The following is a 4,740-nucleotide window of genomic DNA, read 5'->3' as shown; positions in this document are numbered from 1 at the left end:
CCAGAAAACAGCATCCCAATATCATGTCAGCCTTCCAGCAACAGCTCTGCTCAGTCATTCACACTCTCTCTGTGTTCCAACTATTTGTTCCAAAGTTGCCTCCATTGTTACCTCACACTCTCACCCCTCCCTCCCTTCAGTGGGAAGGGTTGCTATCCATTTTCTTGGTTCAGAACATTCCGGACAAATCTCCAACTGTTTGACACCCGTTCATTCTCATTACAATATATTATCCCAACTACCTTTGAGCCATCAGCCGGAAATTCACTTTAAAAATGGTGTTTCTCCCTCTTCCAGGCTCACGTTCATAGTAACGTACTGAAAACAAGAACACCTACCTTTGCCAACATCTGATTTTTTTATTATTATTTTTTTTTTAAATGCTGATCCCTGGGTAGCGAATGGAGCCAGTTCAAAACAGGTCACGGGGAGAGCTTAATAGGAATCTGGGTAAAGAGAACTGGTTTAGATGTTATATTCTCTGCAGAGGTGCTGATCCCTGTTGCAAATCTCACCCCCTGCCACTTCCCCCAGCCAAACCAATAAAATACTAGCTAGTTGAAAACTGTACTTGTTAAAGGGGGGAGGAATATTGTTCTGCTTCATAATCTTTCAATAGTAGCTCTATGACTTTAAGACTATTTTTGTGTGTGTTTTTAGACACATGTTCTCTCCTAGACAGGCCTCAGCCCTTAAAGATTTGAGTATTACTTGAGCTAGATCCATATAAACCTTGGTTGCTGCGGCTCAGCCTGAAGTGCGCACAGAAGAGCTGACAGAAAAATTCCATTTGTATAACTTGCATTTGGTGACACACATTAATGGTATTAACCTAAATACCCAAAGCCAGACATGGCGAGTCAAAAACAGCCCCCCTCCTTCCCCTTTGCTGGGGTGCAATATGAAGTGTAGGCCAATCTGTTTCCCAAAGTGAGCTGCCTCACGGAAATCTTTTTGCAGGAGAATGAGGGCTCCAAAGAGGAATGACAGCCTTGAAAAATGGCCATTATAGGTGAGAATCGTGGATTTACACATCTTCCACCTTCCTCACTTGTCTCTCACTGCTTCATGCCATTAAAGGTAAAGGGACCCCTGACCATTAGGTCCAGTCGTGACCGACTCTGGGGTTGTGGCACTCATCTCGCTTTATTGGCCGAGGGAGCCGGTGTACAGCTTCCGGGTCATGTGGCCAGCATGACTAAGTCGCTTCTGGCGAACCAGAGCAGCACACAGAAATGCCGTTTACCTTCCAGAGTGGTACCTATTTATCTACTTGCACTTTGAGGTGCTTTCGAACTGCTGGGTTGGCAGGAGCTGGGACCGAGCGACGGGAGCTCACCCCGTTGCGGGGATTCGAACCGCCGACCTTCTGATCATTCTGATCATAATGACCTTCAGGTCATTAAAGCCCCATTATAAAACTTAGTCTTTATTTTTTTAAGGTCAGGATGTGTGGTGAGACTCATTCCATGTGCTTCCAAAATCCTTATAAGGAGGTTTCCAACGTTTTGATGAAGATACACAGCCTCACCATTGTCAGGTCGGATGCTGTGCTTCTTCCCAATTCCTTCTGTCACCATAATGTGCTATCTTCTCACTGTTCATACGCAGCTAGATATGTTGAACTCTTCAACCATGTCTCCTTATTCCCCCCCCCCCTGTTTTTGAGGAGTGTGTGTGTGTGTGTGTGTGAAAGTGTGTTGCCAAGCAACCTCCAGATTTACTCTTAACAAACAACTGCTGGTTAGCTACCGACAATATCTCCCAAACTGATACCTGGAACAAATGTTTCAGGTGCCCATTAGTCGGAACAGCCTGGGCAGACTCCATTTTGCTCGTGAATGTTGAGGGTAGCGTGAGGAGTGCTTTCAACCCTCCACTTGGAAGACTAGAGTTCAAATATTCATAAAAGTAAAGTGGTCAAATCAGGAAGTTTGGGCATTGATCCCAGGTCTACTGCAGACTTTCAGACTTATCTTGGATGACTTATTTAAACTGTCTCAGCATATATTCCCATTTTCCAGCCACTCAAGCAGAAACAGCAATATTCTCTAGTGTGACATCCAATAATTGCCTTCTCCCACTCCTTCAGACTGAATCGACTCCAGGTCCAAAACCGAGCAATGAATACCCCCTTCGCTTAAGACGCTGGGAAGTCTCCAGTATTGTTTGTATTGCGGTAACAGTAAGAACAGAAGAAAAGTTAACCACAGAAATGGAAGGAATATAAAAGTGTAGACTAGATAATAATGACATTTTCAGGCCCTGTCCTATCAATCAGCAGGGTGAGTTGGCCCGCTCAGGCAGCTGATTTTAGTGTCACCTGAAGGGTAGCTAATTGTTAGTTATTTGTCTTATTGTTGTATCTTTACTCCCAAAGAGAGATACTTGTGGGGTTTTACGCCCCATGCAAAATAACTTGCACAATCTTGGCTGTTTTGCACTTTGACTTGCAGTGGGGCAGGGGAATGATATTTGTTGTTCAGCCTCAGGCAGCAAAATGTTCTGGATCGGCTCTGCCTTTCTCCCTTAAGACCAGTGGCGTAGCATGGGTTCCCAGCACCCGGGGCCACGCAGAGGAGAACAGACAGAGTATGCATCCGTGTTACCAAGGAGATTGCAGCTGCAGAGATAAGAAGAGTCGCTCCATTGTCTGGAGAGGTCACTTTCTAGTTTGTATGGAGAAGCCGTGTTCCACAGAGCCCAGAAACGGAAGCACGCAGCTGTACTGAGGGAGCACATGTTGAAATTTTGCACCCCTAACAATTTGACCCCGCTACACCGCTGCCTAAGACTGGATACCGTTTGCCTATGGCAGCTGCAGCCCTAACAGGTGGCTATCCAAGTTTACCCCCTGCTTCCGAAGAAGATTCTACCACGTCCTGACAATTCACTGGAATGCTGTGCAGTGATAACCTTTCAGAAACCCTCCCAATCCTTAGGATCACAACTCAGGAAGAGAAGTGGACCCCATCCTGAGAGGCCCACCATAGGTGCCGACTCCATGGGCCCCTCTTTCCTTTTCCTCTCTTCTGCTCTCCCGCCGGGCGCCTGAGGGAGAGTTACTTAGCGGTTCTGAGGAGCTGCTGTTGTTTCGGCAGGGGAAAAAACCCCGACCGCGAACCGCCGAGCTCCCTCTCTCTTTCCAGCCTCTCTCTCTCTCTCTCTCTCTCTCTCTCTCTCTCTCTCTCTCGCTATGGCCAAGGAGGAGAAGAAGCCCTTCAGCCAGTCTATGGCCGAGTGGCGGAGGTTCATCTACAACCCCAACAGCGGCGAGTTCCTGGGGCGAACGGCCAAGAGCTGGGGTGAGGAGGGTGAGCGAGTGCGCGGCGAAGGGAGGGGAGGGGGCGGCCAGCACGAGGGGCGGTGGGAGGCGAGGCGCGGTGGGCACTTGCCTTGCCCACCACGCATCTCTCTCCTTCTCGGTCTCTCTCCCTCCCTCAGCTGGCGAGGGGGCCACGAGGCGGGTGGCAGCAGCAGCAACGGGCCGGGAGCGGCTCTTAGAAAACTTCCCGGGGCAGGACCCCGGTATGGGCCCCCCCAATATTTTTTATAAGTCGGCGCCCCTGAGGCCCACCTAAGAGTGGTGGCCCATGTGTTGAGGCAGAGCCACCGAGCCACCCTCCTGACACCAGCATCACTGAGTGGGGCTGGGCAGGGGGCTGACATGGTTGAGGCTGCAAGAACGTGCCAGTGGAGTCAATCCGGCACTCCCATCAGTGTGTCCACTGAGCATCAACACCAGTATTGGGAGGAAGGCTCCATCCCATTGTACAGGCTGCTCCTGCTACATAAAATAGAGTTCACCTAAGGACACAAGGTGGGGGGGGGGTGAGGAAACAAATACAGTATGCAAAAGCTTGTTGTATGGCAAACTCTGCCACAGTATATATCAGTAAATCACAGCATACATGGTAGAACCGGGCTGTTACAAATACGTACTTACTGAACAGATGTACTGAAAAATAAACTGTTTGTTTCAGATTATTTTCAGAGATGATTTATGCAAGGTCCACCCACCCCGTGTTTAAAACAGTTGCCCTTTGTGCAATCCTTGGCTGAGTAGCGTGGGGGAGCAGAGCGATCAATATCTGTCCTTATTCCTTCTGAGATCTTTAAAAATATGCTTTTATGCACCCTTCATTTATTTATTTCAGTCTTTAATGCACCTGGTTCTTGTAAGGTGGTCACTTACCAGTTACCAAAATATGAGGCACTGCATCATAAAAAAGAGGGCATGCTAATTTTGCATATAGAACAACATTTAGAAATAATTAATATAGGTCATGAGTAGGCAAACTAAGGCCCGGGGGGCCGGATCTGGCCCAATCGCCTTCTAAATCTGGCCCACGGACTGTCCGGAAATCAGCGTGTTTTTACACGAGTAGAATGTGTCCTTTTATTTAAAATGCATCTGTGGGTTATTTGTGGGACATAGGAATTCATTCATTTCCCCCAAAAAAATATAGTCCGACCCCCCACAAGGTCTGAGGGACAGTGGACTGGCCCCCTGCTGAAAAAGTTTGCTGGCCCCTGCTATAGGCTGTATAGAAATACAAGACATCTGGCTGGGATAGCTCATTTGGTAGAGAACGAGACTCTCAATTTCAGGTTTGTGGGTTTGAGCCCCATGCTGGGCAAAAGATTCCTGCTTTGCAGGGGGTTGGACTAGATGAAGAAGAGTTTGGATTTGATATCCCGCTTTATCAGTACCCTAAGGAGTCTCAAAGCAGCTAACAT

General features: G+C 48.0%; 1 long non-coding RNA gene across 1 annotated transcript; it reads left to right on the top strand.

Moving 5' to 3' along the window:
- Window positions 1-1,745: 1,745 nt before the first annotated feature.
- On the top strand, window positions 1,746-3,987 carry LOC310839292. The gene is made up of 2 exons (XR_014561398.1): window positions 1,746-2,982; window positions 3,572-3,987. It is a non-coding gene; the product is annotated as an uncharacterized lncRNA (long non-coding RNA).
- Window positions 3,988-4,740: the final 753 nt, after the last annotated feature.

The sequence above is a fragment of the Podarcis gaigeae genome, assembly GCF_964106915.1.
Source record: "Podarcis gaigeae genome assembly, chromosome: 2".
Classification (NCBI taxonomy): Eukaryota; Metazoa; Chordata; class Lepidosauria; order Squamata; family Lacertidae; genus Podarcis; species Podarcis gaigeae.
The sequence above is the reverse complement of the archived record's forward strand: the minus strand, read 5'-3'. Positions and strand labels throughout refer to the sequence as shown.